Source organism: Tamandua tetradactyla, chromosome 4 (assembly GCF_023851605.1).
Source record: "Tamandua tetradactyla isolate mTamTet1 chromosome 4, mTamTet1.pri, whole genome shotgun sequence".
NCBI classification, from domain to species: domain Eukaryota; kingdom Metazoa; phylum Chordata; class Mammalia; order Pilosa; family Myrmecophagidae; genus Tamandua; species Tamandua tetradactyla.
Window position 1 is genome coordinate 32,965,212 of NC_135330.1, and position 18,844 is coordinate 32,984,055.

The 18,844-nt window shown below is 38.0% G+C and overlaps 1 protein-coding gene across 13 annotated transcripts in view; it reads left to right on the forward strand.

Annotated features, from left to right (window-relative positions):
- Nucleotides 1-18,844, forward strand: part of RALGPS2 (Ral GEF with PH domain and SH3 binding motif 2) — a 264,908-nt gene that overhangs the window by 45,304 nt on the left and 200,760 nt on the right. For 9 of the 13 annotated variants that reach the window (XR_013174134.1, XR_013174128.1, XR_013174124.1 and 6 more), the window contains one exon: nucleotides 12,368-12,493. The exons of 3 other annotated variants lie outside the window; for them this stretch is intronic. The gene's annotated coding sequence lies outside the window, so the exon portion shown is untranslated. Of the gene's footprint in view, nucleotides 1-12,367; nucleotides 12,494-17,011; nucleotides 17,068-18,844 lie in introns of all 13 variants that reach the window. One more of the 13 variants, XR_013174129.1, reaches the window with a different exon arrangement.

Below are 18,844 nucleotides of genomic sequence, written 5' to 3' on the forward strand. Positions count from 1 at the left end.
AGCTGCATGTGAGAATGGTAGAGGGAGGAGGACTGGGAGCACGAATGAAATCAGAAAGAAAATACGATAAAAACTGAGATGGTAAAATCTAGGAGTGTCTACAGTGTATAATGATAGTGACTAAATGTACAAATTTAAAAATGTTTTTGCATGAGGAAGAACCAAATAATGTCATTATTGCAGGGTATTGAAAATAGATGGTAATTAATATTTTAAAATTTTAACTTATGCATGAGACTAAAGCTAAAAATGTTTATTTGTTACAAAATTTATATTTTGACTAGTGCAGTTCCTAATATAATTTATGTGGACAGCTTAATTGAACACCATAAGTACATGGAACCTTGAGTAGGGCATAAGATTTTGTGTTTGTCCAGAGTGATGCCCCAATAAATCCCAGAGTGACTTGAACAGTGAGTAAAAAAGTATTTGCAAAGTCCCCTTGAGGGAATGGTGAGAAAGGGGAAAAATTCAACTTCCCAAGTGGAGAATTCTTGATATTTTCACAAGCAGTGGGGACAACCAAAACAATAGGCTGAGCCCCCAGTCTTAGGGTTTGTTCGTATGAAACTTAACCCCACAAAAGATAGTTCAAGTCTACTTAAAATTAGGCCTAAGAAATACTCCCAAGTGCACCTCTTTTGTTGCTCAAATGTGGCCTCTCCCTCCAGCCAACACAACAAGCAAACTCACCTCCCTCCCCCTGTCTATGTGGGATATGACTCCCAGGGGTGTGGACCTTCCTGGCAGTGTGGGACAGAAATCCTAAATGAGCTGAGACTCAGTATCAAGGGATTGAGAAAACCTTCTTGACTAAAAGGGGGAAGAGTGAAATGAGAAAAAATCAAGTATCAATGGCTGAGAACTTACAAATGGAGTTGAGAGGTTATCCTGGAAGTTATTCTTATGCATTAAATTGATATCACCTTGTTAGTCAAGATGTAATGGAGAGGATGGAGGGAACTGCCTGAAACTGTAGAGCTGTGTTCCAGTAGCCATGTTTCTTGAAGATGATTGTATAATGATACAACTTTCACAATGTGACTGTGTGATTGTGAAAACTTTGTGTCTGATGCTCCTTTTATCTACCTTATCAACAGATGAGTAAAACATACAGTATAAAAATAAATAATAGGGGGAACAAATGTTAAGATAAATTTAGTAGATTGAAATGCTAGTGATCAATGAAAGGGAGGGGTAAGGGGTATGGTATGTATGGTTTTTTTCTGTTGACTTTTTATTTTTTTTTCTGAATTGATGCAAATGTTCTAAGAAATGATCATGATGATGAATATGCAACTATGTGATGATGTTGTGAATTACTGATTATATATGTAGAATGGAATGATCATATGTTAAGAATGTTTTTGTTATATTTTTAAAAAATTTAATAACAAAATTTTTTTAAAAAATCAAGAACTTAACACACCTTGAAGAACTTGAGAAAGAACAGCAAACTAACCCGAAAGCAAGTAGGAAAAGAGAAATGACAAAAGATTAAAGTAGAGATAAATGAATGGGAGAGGAAAAGAGCCTAAGAAAGAATCAATAAAACCAAAAGTTGGTTCTTTGAGAAAATAAATAAAATTGGTGGGACACTAACCAGACTGACAAAGAAGAAAACGGGAGAGGATACAAATAAACACAATTAGAAATGAGAAGGGTTGCATTACCACTAGAGCATGAAGAAATAAAGGATTATCATAAGAGGATACTAAACTAAACCAGTATGCGCCAACCTGCTAGGCAACTTAGATGAAATTCCTGGAGACACACAAACAAGCTCTAGTGACTCAGGTAGAAATAGATCTCAACAAAACAGTCACAAGTAAAGAGATTCTATCAGTCAACAAAAATCTTCCTACCAAGAAATGCCCAGGGCCAGATGGCTTCACAGGGGAATTTTATCAAACATTCCAGAAAGAAATAATATCAGTCTAGCTCAAATTTTCCAAAAAATTGAGGAAGAAAAGAACTGTACCAAACGCATTTTATGAAGCTAATATCATTTTAATACCAAAACCGTGTATAAGAATGGAGAACTACAGGCCAATCTCCCTAAGGAACGTAGATGCAGAAATTCTCAATAAAATATTAGTAAATGGAATCCAACAGCACATTAAAATAATTATACACCATGACCAAGTGGCATTTATACCAGGAATGCAAGATGGTTCAACACAAGAAAAGGGAGTAATGTACTACAGCACAGTAACCAGTCAAAAGGGAGAAAGTCTCGTGATCATTTTGATTGATGCTAAAAAAGCATTCAATAACATTCATCATCCTTTTGTGATAAAAACACTCCAAAATATAAGAATCATAGGTAACTATCTCAATATGATAAAGGGAATATATGAAAAACCAATAGCCAGCATTGTGTTCAGTGGAGAGAGACTGAAAGCCTTCCCCCTTAGATCAGGTATAAGACAAGGTTGTCCACTATCACCACTATTCAGCATTGTGGTGGAAAAAAAAAGTTCTAGCTAGAAGAATCAGGCAGGACAAAGAAATAAAACACATCAAAATTGGAAAGGAAAAATTAAAACTCTCAGTATTTGCAGATGATATGATAGTATACTTGGAATATCCTGAGAAATCTATGGCAAAGTTACTTCAGCTAGTGAACAAATTCAGCAAGGTAGTGGGATATAAAATTAATGTGTAAAAACCAGTAACATTTCTATACACAAGCAGTGACCTAGCTAGATTTGGAAAAGCTAACTATCAGATTTATCTGAAAGGGAAAGAGACCCCGAAAAGCTAAAACCATCCTAAAAAAGAAGAATGAAGTGGGAGGATCAACACTTCCTGACTTTAAAAACTATAGGGGGTGGCATATAATTGTCCATTGTTCTTGTTTTCAGGTTGTCATCCAGGTCTTGAGAGATCTGTAAACAAGCCAGTCTGAAACTTAAGTGAAGTGGTCGTGTCCACAGAAAAAAACTGCAAAATTCTACCCTTTGGACCCCTGGAAGACACATTCTTTCCAAATGCAAAATGCATTCATTTCATAGGAATATAAGAAAGCCTTAAAGGATTTCAGTAAAAATACCAATGCAACACAAAGTCAGAAACAATGCAGAATTTCATCTGTTACTTACAGACATTCTCTATCCTAAGGCAAAATTCCCCTCTGGGGACCTGTAAAACTCAGAAAAAGTTATTTGCTGCCAACATTCAAAGGAGGAACAGTCATAGGATTCTTTTTTTTTTTTTTTTTTATTAATTAAAAAAAGAATTAACAAAACAATTAGAAATCATTCCAAACTACATGTACAATCAGTAATTCTTAATAACATCACATAGTTGCATATTCATCATTTCTTAGTACATTTGCATCAATTTAGAAAAAGAAATAAAAAAACAACAGAATAAGAATTAAAACAATAATAGAAAGAAAAAAAAACAAAAAAAACAAAAACAAAAAACCTATACCTCACATGCAGCTTCATTCAGTGTTTTAACATAATTGCATTACAATTGGGTAGTATTGTGCTGTCCATTTCTGAGTTTTTATATCCAGTCCCGTTGTACAGTCTGTATCCCTTCATCTCCAATTATCCCTTCTCTTTTTTTTTTTTTAATTAACGGAAAAAAAGAAATTAACCCAACATTTAGAGATCATACCATTCTACACATGCAATCATTAATTCTTAACATCATCACATAGATGCATGATCATCATTTCTTAGTACATTTGCATTGGTTTAGAAGAACTAGCAACATAACCGAAAAAGATATAGAATGTTAATATAGAGAAAAAAATAAAAGTAATAATAGTAAAATCAAAACAAAACAAAACAAAACAAAAACCTATAGCTCAGATGCAGCTTCATTCAGTGTTTTAACATGATTACTTTACAATTAGGTATTATTGTGCTGTCCATTTTTGAGTTTTTGTATCTAGTCCTGTTGCACAGTCTGTATCCCTTCAGCTTCAATTACCCATTGTCTTACCCTGTTTCTAACTCCTGCTGAACTCTGTTACCAATGACATATTTCAAGTTTATTCTCGAATGTCCGTTCACATCAGTGGGACCATACAGTATTTGTCCTTTAGTTTTTGGCTGGATTCACTCAGCATAATATTCTCTAGGTCCATCCATGTTATTACATGGTTCATAAGTTTATCTTGTCTTAAAGCTGCATAATATTCCATCGTATGTATATACCACAGTTTGTTTAGCCACTCTTCTGTTGATGGAGATTTTGGCTGTTTCCATCTCTTTGCAATTGTAAATAATGCTGCTATAAACATTGGTGTGCAAATGTCCGTTTGTGTCTTTGCCCTTAAGTCCTTTGAGTAGATACCTAGCAATGGTATTGCTGGGTCGTATGGCAATTCTATATTCAGCTTTTTGAGGAACCGCCAAACTGCCTTCCACAGTGGTTGCACCCTTTGACATTCCCACCAACAGTGGATAAGTGTGCCTCTTTCTCCGCATCCTCTCCAGCACTTGTCATTTTCTGTTTTGTTGATAATGGCCATTCTGGTGGGTGTGAGATGATATCTCATTGTGGTTTTGATTTGCATTTCTCTAATGGCCAGGGACATTGAGCATCTCTTCATGTGCCTCTTGGCCATCCGTATTTCCTCTTCTGAGAGGTGTCTGTTCAAGTCTTTTTCCCATTTTGTAATTGGGTTGGCTGTCTTTTTGTTGTTGAGTTGAACAATCTCTTTATAAATTCTGGATACTAGACCTTTATCTGATATATCATTTCCAAATATTGTCTCCCATTGTGAAGGCTGTCTTTCTACTTTCTTGATGAAGTTCTTTGATGCACAAAAGTGTTTAATTTTGAGGAGTTCCCATTTATTTATTTCCTTCTTCAGTGCTCTTGCTTTAGGTTTAAGGTCCATAAAACCGCCTCCAGTTGTAAGATCCATAAGATATCTCCCAACATTTTCCTCTAACTGTTTTATGGTCTTAGACCTAATGTTTAGATCTTTGATCCATTTTGAGTTAACTTTTGTATAGGGTGTGAGAGATGGGTCTTCTTTCATTCTTTTGCATATGGATATCCAGTTCTCTAGGCACCATTTATTGAAGAGACTGCTCTGTCCCAGGTGAGTTGGCTTGACTGCCTTATCAAAGATCAAATGTCCATAGATGAGAGGGTCTATATCTGAGCACTCTATTCGATTCCATTGGTCGATATATCTATCTTTATGCCAATACCATGCTGTTTTGACCACTGTGGCTTCATAATATGCCTTAAAGTCAGGCAGCGCGAGACCTCCAGCTTCGTTTTTTTCCCTCAAGATGTTTTTAGCAATTCGGGGCACCCTGCCCTTCCAGATAAATTTGCTTATTGGTTTTTCTATTTCTGAAAAATAAGTTGTTGGGATTTTGATTGGTATTGCATTGAATCTGTAAATCAATTTAGGTAGGATTGACATCTTAACTATATTTAGTCTTCCAATCCATGAACACGGTATGCCCTTCCATCTATTTAGGTCTTCTGTGATTTCTTTTAGCAGTTTTTTGTAGTTTTCTTTATATAGGTTTTTTGTCTCTTTAGTTAAATTTATTCCTAGGTATTTTATTCTTTTAGTTGCAATTGTAAATGGGATTCGTTTCTTGATTTCCCCCTCAGCTTCTTCATTACTAGTGTATAGAAATGCTACAGATTTTTGAATGTTGATTTTGTAACCTGCTACTTTGCTGTACTCATTTATTAGCTCTAGTAGTTTTTTTGTGGATTTTTCCGGGTTTTCGACGTATAGTATCATATCGTCTGCAAACAGTGATAGTTTTACTTCTTCCTTTCCAATTTTGATGCCTTGTATTTCTTTTTCTTGTCTAATTGCTCTGGCTAGAACCTCCAACACAATGTTGAATAATAGTGGTGATAGTGGACATCCTTGTCTTGTTCCTGATCTTAGGGGGAAAGTTTTCAATTTTTCCCCATTGAGGATGATATTAGCTGTGGGTTTTTCATATATTCCCTCTATCATTTTAAGGAAGTTCCCTTGTATTCCTATCTTTTGAAGTGTTTTCAACAGGAAAGGATGTTGAATCTTGTCGAATGCCTTCTCTGCATCAATTGAGATGATCATGTGATTTTTCTGCTTTGATTTGTTGATATGGTGTATTACATTAATTGATTTTCTTATGTTGAACCATCCTTGCATACCTGGGATGAATCCTACTTGGTCATGATGTATAATTCTTTTAATGTGTTGTTGGATACGATTTGCTAGAATTTTATTGAGGATTTTTGCATCTGTATTCATCAGAGAGATTGGTCTGTAGTTTTCTTTTTTGTAATATCTTTGCCTGCTTTTGGTATGAGGGTGATGTTGGCTTCATAGAATGAATTAGGTAGTTTTCCCTCCACTTCGATTTTTTTGAAGAGTTTGAAGAGAATTGGTACTAATTCTTTCTGGAACGTTTGGTAGAATTCACATGTGAAGCCATCTGGTCCTGGACTTTTCTTTTTAGGAAGCTTTTGAATGACTAATTCAATTTCTTTACTTGTGATTGGTTTGTTGAGGTCATCTATGTCTTCTTGAGTCAAAGTTGGTTGTTCATGTCTTTCCAGGAACCCGTCCATTTCCTCTAAATTGTTGTATTTATTAGCGTAAAGTTGTTCATAGTATCCTGTTATTACCTCCTTTATTTCTGTGAGGTCAGTAGTTATGTCTCCTCTTCCATTTCTGATCTTATTTATTTGCATCCTCTCTCTTCTTCTTTTTGTCAATCTTGCTAAGGGCCCATCAATCTTATTGATTTTCTCATAGAACCAACTTCTGGCCTTATTGATTTTCTCTATTGTTTTCATGTTTTCAATTTCATTTATTTGTGCTCTAATCTTTGTTATTTCTTTCCTTTTGCTTGCTTTGGGGTTAGCTTGCTGTTCTTTCTCCAGTTCTTCCAAATGGATAGTTAATTCCTGAATTTTTGCCTTTTCTTCTTTTCTGATATAGGCATTTAGAGCAATAAATTTCCCTCTTAGCACTGCCTTTGCTGCGTCCCATAAGTTTTGATATGTTGTGTTTTCATTTTCATTCGCCTCGAGGTATTTGCTAATTTCTCTAGCAATTTCTTCTTTGACCCAGTCGTTGTTTAGGAGTGTGTTGTTGAGCCTCCACGTATTTGTGAATTTTCTGGCACTCTGCGTATTATTGATTTCCAACATCATTCCTTTATGGTCCGAGAAAGTGTTGTGTAAGATTTCAATCTTTTTAAATTTGTTAAGACTTGCTTTGTGACCCAGCATATGGTCTATCTTTGAGAATGATCCATGAGCACTTGAGAAAATGGTGTATCCTGCTGTTGTGGGACGTAATGTCCTATAAATGTCTATTAAGTCTAGTTCATTTATAGTAATATTCAGATTCTCTATTTCTTTGTTGATCCTCTGTCTAGATGTTCTGTCCCTTGATGAGAGTGGTGAGTTGAAGTCTCCAACTATTATGGTATATGAGTCTATTTCCCTTTTCAGTGTTTGCAGTATATTCCTCACGTATTTTGGGGCATTCTGATTCGGTGCATAAATATTTATGATTGTTATGTCTTCTCGTTTAATTGTTCCTTTTATTAGTAGATAGTGTCCTTCTTTGTCTCTTTTAACTGTTTTACATTTGAAGTCTAATTTGTTGGATATTAGTATAGCCACTCCTGCTCTTTTCTGGTTGTTATTTGCATGAAATATCTTCTCCCAACCTTTCACTTTCAACCTATGTTTATCTTTGGGTCTAAGATGTGTTTCCTGTAGACAGCATATAGAAGGATCCTGTTTTTTAATCCATTCTGCCAATCTATGTCTTTTGATTGGGGAATTCAGTCCATTGACATTTAGTGTTATTACTGTTTGGATAATATTTTCCTCTAACATTTTGCCTTTTGTATTATATATATCATATCTGATTTTCCTTCTTTCTACACTCTTTTCCATATCTCTCTCTTCTGTCTTTTTGGTTCTGACTCTCGTGCTCCCTTTAGTATTTCTTGCAGAGCTTGTCTCTTGGTCACAAATTCTTTCAGTGACTTTTTGTCTGAGAATGTTTTAATTTCTCCCTCATTTTTGAAGGATAATTTTGCTGGATATAGGAGTCTTGGTTGGCAGTTTTTCTCTTTTATTATTTTAAATATATCATCCCACTGTCTTCTAGCTTCCATGGTTTCTGCTGAGAAATCTACACAAAGTCTTATTGGGTTTCCCTTGTATGTAATGGATTGTTTTTCTCTTGCTGCTTTCAAGATCTTCTCTTTCTCTTTGACCTCTGACATTCTAACTAGTAAGTGTCTTGGAGAACGCCTATTTGGGTCTAATCTCTTTGGGGTGCGCTGCACTTCTTGGATCTGTAATTTTAGGTCTTTCATAAGAGTTGGGAAATTTTCAGTGATAATTTCTTCCATTAGTTTTTCTCCTCCTTTTCCCTTCTCTTCTCCTTCTGGGACACCCACAACACGTATATTTGTGCGGTTCATATTGTCCTTGAGTTCCCTGATCCCCTGTTCAAATTTTTCCATTCTTTTCCCTATAGTTTCTGTTTCTTTTTGGAATTCAGATGTTCCATCCTCCAAATCACTAATTCTATCTTCTGTGTCTTTAAATCTATCATTGTAGCTATCCATTATTTTTTCTATGTTTGCTACTTTATCCTTCACTTCCATAAGTTCTGCGATTTGTTTTTTCAGTTTTTCTATTTCTTCTTTATGTTCAGCCCATGTCCTCTTCATGTCCTCCCTCAATTTATCGATTTCATTTTTGAAGAGGTTTTCCATTTCTGTTCGTATATTCAGCATTAGTTGTCTCAGCTCTTGTGTCTCATTTGAGCTATTGGTTTGTTCCTTTGACTGAGCCATATTCTCAGTCTTTTGAGCGTGGACAGTTATCTTCTGCTGCTGGCGTCTGGGCATTTATTCAGATTTCTCTTGGTGTTGGACCCAGCAAGGTTGTAATATTTTTCTGTGAAATCTCTGGGTTCTGTTTTTCTTATCCTGCCCAGTAGGTGGCGCTCGTGGCACACGTTTGTCTGCGGGTCCCACCAGTAAAAGGTGCTGTGGGACCTTAAACTTTGGAAAACTCTCGCCGTCCTGGGGGTTCGCTAGCCGAAGCGGCTTGAGCCGGCCCGGGGTCCGAACGCAGGGAGGGTTGCTGGTCGCCGCAGCCAGGGAAAGAGCCCATCCGAATTTCCTAGTCGGCCCTGGGCAACACGCGTGGCGGGAGGGCGCCAGCGGCAGCGGCCCGCCCGAGAGAGTGCACGTTCCCCGGGAGTCACGGGGTCACCGTTCTCCGCGGCCTGGGGGTTTCCGATCCAATTCTCTCAGTTGGTCCGGGGGCTGCGCGTGGTGTGGGCGCCAGTCGCCTTGGTTTCAGGGGACCACCTCTCCAATTCTCCCAGCCGGCCCGGGAAGGGGGAAGGGAGTAACTCCGGCCGCTTGCCACCCCGCCCGGTAAGGCCCGCGCGCCTCGGCGATCTCACCCGAGCTGCTTTTCTCAGCCAGCCAGCTGTTCCAGGATGGGGTATGCTGTCTTTTTTATCTCTGTTGTGGCTTTGGGCGCTTTCTGTATCGTTTCTACTCCCCTAGTAGGTGTCCTGGAGAAGAAACTAAGATCCGCGCGTCTTACTAAGCCGCCATCTTCCAGGAAGTCCCAGTCATAGGATTCTTATACCCATTTCCATAGAATGGAATTGGAAGAAGCACAGAGGTCACCAGATCCAAGGAGTTCAGAAACCTGCAGGGCAAACTCCATTAGATTTCAAAGTCTGAGAGTCATTTCTCTTTGAGGCATTAGAAAGTGGCAGTACCACCCTTTCCAAGGGACTATGCAGTGGCCCATCTTTCTCTGAAGGCGACATTGGGGAGATTACCTTTTTCTCAGCCCCACCCTATCCAAGCATTGGGGCCTCACCCAGGCTCTCTGCCATCTCCAGGGCATAAGCTCAACCCCTTCACGTGGTGGCAGCCAGGCTCTCCGCAATCCCCCAAGAGTGTGTTCCCCACTCTCCAAGGCCTGAGGTGGTACAGCTCTTCTACTTCAATAAGGCGGAAGGCCAATCCTCTGCCTTCAAGACAAATTCAGCCTCTTCGCGTGCTTGGGTGGGTCTGTTCTCCTGTTCTGATGTTTCTTGGATTTAGGCTTTAGCTTCCAGAGTTCCAGAGTTCTGCCTCTGAAGTTATTTTACCTTCACTTTGTTCCTTAGAACAAAGAGTTTAGAGCTTAGAGCTTAGAGTTCCCCAGTGAAGAGTAGCAGCAGTTCCATGTATACCAGGTCCCACAGCATTCTTGTTGGCTTTCTATGTAGTTACCAAGGATTGTGCCCATTATACAGAAGGAGTTTCCACAAATCCTTCCTGAATAACTCCATTTCCAGTCCTGGCTTTTTCTGAAATGGCTGACTGTTTCCATATTTGGTTGAATCCTCATATGGGATCCTGGCATCTCTCTTCCTGGAAGCCCAGAATTTTCCAGGATATCAATTTCTGGTTTCTTTATACTCAAGGGTTCAGTTCTCAGCTCATCTCTTTCCTGTTGCATTTCGCTATAAGCTGCGAGGAGAAACTAGGTCTTACTTCCCACATTTAATTTGGAAATCTCCTCAGTTAAGTATCCAAGTTCATGGCTTTTAAAATCTGCCCTCCAGCCAAAGCCTCTAGTCAATTTTGCCAGATTATCTGCCATTTTAAAACAAGGATTGCCTTCCTTCCAGCTTACAATAACACATGCGTCATTTCTGTTCAGCACCTTGTCAGAGATATCTTTCAAGTCCACATTTCTACCAACAGCCTCTTCAAAGCATTCTAGGCTTCTTCTGTCAAGCTCCTCAGAACTCTTCCAAAATCTTCCCCATATCCATTTAAAAAGTCATTCCATTCTCTGGTACCAGAATCTATTCTAGTTTATAGCTGCTGCAATGCGATATACCAGAAATAGAACAGCTTTTAAAAGGGAGAATTTAAGTTGTAAGTCCACAGTTCTGAGGTCATGAAAATGTTCCAGCTAAAGCAAAGCTATAGAACTGTCCAATCTAAGGCATCCAGGGGAAGATACCTTGGTTCAAGAAGGCCGATGATGTTTAGGGTTTCTCTCCCAACTGGAAAGGCACATGGCGAACATGGCGGCATCTGCTAGCTTTCTCTCTCAGCTTCTAGTTTTATGAAAATGTTCCAACTAAAGCACAGCTATAGAACTGTCCAATCTAAGGCATCCAGGGAAAGATACCTTGGTTCAAGAAGGCCGATGATGTTTAGGGTTTCTCTCCCAACTGGAAAGGCACATGGCAAACATGGCGGCATCTGCTAGCTTTCTCTCTCAGCTTCTAGTTTTATGAAAGTCCCCCGGCGGCGTTTTCCTTCTTCAAAGGTCTCTAGCTGTGCAGGTTCTATAGCTCTTTCCAAAATGGTTACTCTTAAAGAGCTCCAGTAAGCAACCCCACCTTGAATGGGTAGAGACATACCTCCATGGAACCATCTAATCAGAAGTCACCACCCACAATTGGGTGGATCATATCTGCATGGAAGCAATAAAAAGCTCCCAGCCAGCAGTACTGAATGAGGATTAAAGGACATGGCTTTTCTTGGGTCCACCACAGATTCAGACTGGCACATCGGATGAGCCCATTTTGGTTAAATCCAGTCTTGGTTATCAAGAGAACTTTGGACTTCGAGTGGGTTAGTTGCGGGCTGCCCCAGATACTTCATTAATAAGCATTAAGGGCTGTCTTTAGTGAGTACAGACTCTGAAGTTGAGAATGGGTACAGATGAAGGTTAGTCACAGGGTTTTTACAATCACAGGGGCAGAAGATAAATGCTAAAAAATTATTATCAGAGATCGAGGCAGTTGGTTTATAGTTTAGAGATTTCAGGTATTTCCCTCTGTCTACTCCAATATACCAGAAAGAAAAAAGGGATATATAATGATTCAGTAGTCAGAATAATCCCTTAAATTCTGATTTTTCTGTTACAATTCCTCCCTCTCATCTGCTAATTATCTCTCAGTCTTAAGGGATATCTGGGCAATGACTCTTTTAACTGCTTCAAGGCTGGAAAAGAGCATTGTCATTAAGGAATAGAGGGATGAAATGATGAAACTAGTTGTTATTCTTGAAGAGTCCAGTATTTCTGGGTTTCAGAGTCTTTCTGGCATTGGAACAATCTGGAGGTTTTTAAAAACAAACTTAGGATAGATAAAGTCATTCTAGAAATCCTTGGATGAGTCTTTTGTCACATGCAATGAATCCCCTTGGAATCGCAGCAGGTCATGAGGCCGGGTTCTTAAGACTATGTAGTGGCAGAACTACCACCAGCTTGGTGTATCATCACTGGCAGGCATCCCCAGATGTCTTCCCACAGCTCTTGACTCCAGTAGGGGGTGGCATATAACTATCTCCATTGTTCTTGTTTTCAGGTTGTCATCCAGGTCTTGAGAGATGTGTAAACAACCCAGTCTGAAACTCATGTGAAGTGGTCGTATCCATACTTCACATTAATAGATCTTGCAGCTGATGTTGTACCAGAAGAGGCAGGTTTGCAGGTAAATGAACCACAGAACCCAACCTCAGCATCGTCAGCATATCCCCTCAGCCAAGCAAAAGAACAACATGGCGGCCGCCCTTCCAGCAGCGCCCCGCCCCCCACCACTCCCCAGCTTTTTGTCAGTGTTTCACAAACAGGCCAAGTCTCTGCTTCTGAGATCAGATATTTGAGCAGCTTTACATGGTGACGCTTTGATCTTAGTATTTTCATCTTTTTCCATTCTAAATAGATCCTTGGGGAGAAAGAAGGTAGAAAAATGGGGGTAAGGACAAGAATTTGTATTGGTTTGAGAACATTGGCCTCAACAGGCTACTTGTGAGGACAATATTTTTCCAAATACTGTAATACTTGGAATCTTGTAAATTCAATTTTATTGTATCTTAGAAGTAGCTTGCTACTGCATATATATCTGCAGCTTCCCCAGAAGGCTTTTAGCTACATAGCTGGATTTGGTCCAGGTACAGAGGCAGAGTATAATGTTTCTTTGCATATTATTTACATCTCTTGTCCTAATGAGGGGTGCTTTCTGATGTATAATCTCCTTGTTTTTTTGTTTTTTTTTTTCTAGGCTAGGGATTGGCAAACTTTCTGTGAATGCCTGGATGGTAAATACTTTAGACTTTGTAGGCTGTATGGTCTCTCTTGGCAACTATTCAGTTTTGCCTTTTAGCATTAAGTAATCATGGATAATATATAAACGAATGTGGCAGTGTTCCAGTGAAACTTTATTTACAAAAAGCAGCCATATTTAACTTGTGAGTTGTAGTTTGCCAACCCCCTGTTCTAGACCATTAGCATTTCCTGTTAAGTACATTTGGCATTTTCTGGCTAATTAGCCAGTGGTGACTTTATGTAAATGCAGGAAGGTGGTACCCTTGCACTTGGAGCTGCTTACCTGTTTTTAATAGCTTTTGCAGTGGTGATATGGAATAAATGAATGGCATGAACTTTAATGAGAAGTAGAATGATAAAGCATCTTCACACAGTTTATAAATTCTAGCAAGTTTTCCTTTGAAAAATCTCTGCAATTAGTTGTTTCCTGTACTTACAATCTCTTGGCTGGAATAGTGCAATAACTTCCTTATTGCCCCCTCTGCTTTTAAGCTTTTCTCTCTAATCCATCAACCCCCACAAATGTTGCTAAAGTTCCCATTCTAAAATAAAAAATATTATAGTACACATCCCTACCTATAATTATGCAGTGACACTCAGTCAACCCAGAACAGTAGTTCTCTTTTTATTTTGAAGTGCCTTTGATAATCATTTGATAACTGTGGATCCAAGAACATCAGTTTATTTTTGTGTGTTCGTGAACACAGTTACCGTATATTTTTGTGGAATTTGGTAGTTCATGGCCCTTTATGGTCTCCTAGTTCAGAAATCTTAATTTAGAGAATAAATTGCATGTTTCTTCCCATGTTATTTCAAGTACTTCGTGATTTGGCTCCAGACTATTTCTGCAGTTTGCCTTCCAGTTCTCAGACAGAGAAGACAGACAGACAGGTGTACATATACACGCACACCCTTGTGCTTTATCTGCAAAGAATTAAGAATTAAACCAACATTTTCCTGTTACCTCAATTTCTTCCATGCTGTGTTTTAAAGTTTTATTTCCTCTTGCCAAGAATGCCCTTACCATTTTCCTTCCATCTGCCTAATTTCTGCTTATTAAGAAATACCAAATGTCAGAATCTCTGTGAAGACTTTCCTGGCATTTCATCCTTGTCAGACCAAAAAATACAAAGAAATTCCAGCAAATGAAGCATGTAGGGGATGCTTACTTTTTGTGTGTGCATGGGGGGCAGTCCTTACTTTTTAATGGGGGAATGGGGAGAATAGAGGGAACAGACTTTTTTTAAAGATTTTATTTTTTTTTTTGCTCTTAAAAGATATCCCTCTTCTTAGCCTCTCTGAGCCTTAGTGTCATGGAAGTTGAATGTAATATAATAATATTTATCTTATCCAATCTCCAAAACACCTCAACTTTCATACAGGATATTTCCTTCTTCTGGTCGTTGGATAGTCGTAGGAACTTCTTAGAGACCCACTATGCTTAGTTCTTAATAAAGTGTCCTAATAGAAAACTAAGTTATTAGTTTATTAGCACATTTCTTGAAATCATTCTGTAAAAATTACTCTGGGTTGTAAGTAGAAGCTGCAAGTTCTTTTAGCAGCACCTATATGTTGTTACAGGCACTACTACTTTTTAAAAACCAGTGTGGTCTTTATTAATAGAGTACATGATACTTTTTCAGCTAGTCACTTGCTGATAGATCTGTACCTTTTCATCATTAACATTTGTGGTCTTCAGTATTCCATGGATGTCTCAGAGGGTGCATAGCATATAATAATTTGTAACTTTTCTGAGCCCAGAGTTGGGCCCAGTCTACCTAGCCACATCTCAGTATGATTTGTTATTCTGTGCTTTTTTGCGTAGTAACTTATATTGCCATCACTGTGTTTCTGTAGTGGGTGCCAACTCCCAGAGCTGGTGACCAAAGAGAAGCAAAAAGCAGTAAGTCTAGAAAGAGTAATTTTGGATAAATTAAAGAATGAAATTTAAGATTCCGTAATGGCTTAAATTCGTGATGTGAATGAGTCTCCTTTTTGGTTTATAGAATAATGTGGATAAATATAAATTAAAATTTTTCAGTATTTTTAGAATCATTAAAGGTCTGTAGGCGTGAAAACAGTAATACTTGACTGTGTTGTATGCCATAGTTATATTCTCAATTTGGGGATCTTTCAAGATGTTTTGGGAGAAATCCTTCATAAATATCAAAGCTATTGTACTTAAGTCATGGCATATATCCATTTGAGACTTCTTAGTTCAGTAGGAATGAAAATATGGTCTCATATACTTTCTGTATATAGATATACATAGCTATATTTACATATATGTATACATAGTACATACACACAAACACATATGTGCTTCTGAATGAAACTTGTAAGAGCACGTGATGTAGTAGTTCGTTTATAAGAGTTCTACCTTTTCACTGTCTTCAGAATAAAGTCCACATTTTCTTTTTACTGTGATCAAACATTGTCATTTATATAGTGTCTCTACTTACTTCTCCAGACTCATTTCCTGATAATTCACATCTGTCTTTTACATTTTGCCCTCAAACTATACTGTATTCAACTATGGGCAGTTCCCTGGATATGATAGAGGAATTCATCTTTCCTAGCCTTTATAAATGCTATTTCCCTTGTCTTCTTGTTCACCAATGAATTGCTATTAGAAGTGACAAGGGAGAGAGACTAGATGTTTACCCCTTGCTACTCCCATTCTCATCCCCCCTCTCTTTTCCTCAATATTTAGACATTGAAATAAGATTTGTTAGGGAGAAGGTTGTTTGGTATTGTTGAAAGCACCAAGGGTTAGAAAACAGAAAACATTAACTAGTTATATGAGATTGGTCAGAATGCAAGACCTCAGAATGTTGAATTAGTAGTGTCTTCTGTAAAAGCAGAATTGGAATAAATGAGTGGGTTAGCAAACTTGCTTTTCTGCCTTTTCTTTTTCTTTACTTCACTTTTATTCCCTCCCTTTCTTTCACTATTGCATATTTGAAACACATGATGCTTTCCCATCAATTTACAGTAAATTACTATGGTCATGATTTTCTAAGCAGTTTGGGGGGCTGGACATGCTCTGGACAGCTAAAATAGGGGATTTTGAAATGTACCCCAAATTGAGATCTCCACGGTACCTCCGATTTCTTAAATAATGTTTATCTGTATTAACGTGAGACAAAAATATATGTGGATATATGTGGTTTAGTTCCTAAAAGCACAAAGTGAATCCATTTTGGCTCTTAAATCTAGTGATATTAAACAAGTGACCACTAACGCCATCTGTTGATAGAAAAAAGTTGTGATTTTTATTGGATATACATCTTAGTTTCTATGAAGTTCTACAAGTTGAAGATATTTAAGTTGAGGACCTTCTGTGTACAATTCAGGACAATTTACAGATTTTCCCCCTATTTTTAATTTTGAAATAATAATTATGGACAGTACAGAGAACTCCTGTATATCTTTTACACAGATTCTATCTTTTTTAAATAGTTTGCTAAATTTGCTTTATCATTCTCCTTATTTCTCTCTCACATTCTGTTTCCTGGCTGCTAAAACAAATACCATGCAGCGGGTTGGTTTAAACAATGGGAATTTATCGGCTCATGGTTTTGACACTAGTACAAGTTCAAAAGCAAGGCGTTGTCACTGGCTGCCAGTGATTCTTGGTCCTTGGCTTTTGTATTGATAACATGGTGACGTACAAGGCAGCTTCTCCATATGTTTTTCTGGAGTACACAGCTCTGAGCCACCCAAAGTATCTCACAACCCTTTACTTTAACTACATGTATTCCTTAAGAAAAGATATTCTTCTATGTAACCATAGTATAGTTATCAAATTCAGGAAATTGATACAATACTTATAACCTATAATTTGTATTCCAATTTTGTGATTTGCCCCAATAATATCTTTTTTTTTTTTTGACATGGGCAGGCTACGGGAATCGAACCTGGGTCTCTGGCATGGCAGGCGAAAACTCTGCCACTGAGGTACTGTTGCCTGCCCTATAATATCTTTTACTAAAGCACTTCCTGCCCTCCAAGACAGAATTTTTAATTATCTTGTCTTTGAGTTTCTTTTAACCTGTGATGATTTCTCAGTTGCATACTCCTGCTATGTTAAACCTTCAGAGACTTCTTTCAGTTTCTCAAGTTCATTTCCCTACTCGGGAACCTTTAATGACTCCTAATACCTATCTTAGTACAATTTTCTGTATTGTTCTTAATTATTAGTTCAAAATTAAAAACGGGGGAAATTCTGTAAATTACCCTGAATTATACACAAAAGGTCCTCAACTTGAAAACCTTCAACTTGCAGAATTTCATGGAAACTAAGAAGCTGTATATCCAATAAAAATTGCCTAATGACAATTGAGAGCCTTTGTAATCTAGTCCTGTTACTTTGAGCCTTACTAGAGTTCGTCAGAAAAGTTCTCCATATCAAGCAGGCAGTGTACCATATTGTGCTTTCGCTCTCCCATCTTTACTTTTAAATTTGTGCCTTTGCTTGTTACTTTTACTTTTGCATGGATTGATTTATTTCTCCTTTCTTCCTACCCTTCAGTTTGCTTTCCTTTATAAACCTCAACATTTCCTCGTGTAGACTCTTGAAGCTCAATATTAGTATACCGAGTTAAATTATTTCATTTCCTACTCTTTCCCCCTCTAGGCAAATTATGAATATACACTTGCTCAGAGGAGGAATTAGGTGTTAGGTTCTCTTTTCTGTTTCCTTCCTTCCTTCCTTCCTTCCTTCCTTCCCTCTTTCCCTCCTTCCTTCCTTCCTTCCTCCCTCCCTCCCTCCCTCCCTCCCTTCCTTCCTTCCTTCCCCCTCCTTCCCTCTTTCCCTCCTTCCCTCCTTCTCTCCATTCCTCAAGAATAATAAATTGATCTCTCCACAAGGCAGCTGCATGCCCATCCCTAACTCTTGTAGCAAGTCCCTGTGGATTTGAGCCCTTGCCAGCTTGCTGGTGACATAAAGGAACATAAAAATGTTCTTCCCCAACACTGGGTGGGCACGACTGATCACTGATTGTGGCTTTTTTTTTTTTTAATTTTTTATTAATTAAAAAAAATTACAGGAAAGAAATACAAACATTCCTAATATGTGATTATTCCATTCTACATATATAATCAGTAATTCACAATATCATCACATAGTTGCATATTCATCATCATGATCATTTCTTAGAACATTTGCATCAATTCAGAAAAAGAAATAAAAAGACAACAGAAAAATAAAACAAAAACAGAAAAAAAAAACCATACACACCATACCCCTTATTCCTCCCTTTCATTGATCACTAGCATTTCAAACTAAATTTATTTTAACATTTGTTCCCCCTATTACTTATTTTTATTCCATATGTTCTACTCATCTGTTGACAAGGTAGATAAAAGGAGCATCAGACACAAGGTTTTCACAATCACACAGTCACATTGTGAAAGCTACATCATTATACAATCATCATCAAGAAACATGGCTACTGGAACACAGCTCTACATTTTCAGGCAGTTCCCTCCAGCTTCTCCATTTCCTCTTGGTTAACAAGGTGATATCTACTTAATGCGTAAGAATAACCTCCAGGATAACCTCTTGACTCTGTTTGGAATCTCTCAGTCATTGACACTTTGTCTCATTTCTCTCTTCCCCCTTTTGGGGGAGAAGGTTTTCTCAATCCCTTGATGTTGGGTCTCAGCTCATTCTAGGGTTTTTCTCAATTCCTTGATACTGAGTCCCAGCTCATTCTCGGATTTTTGTCCCACG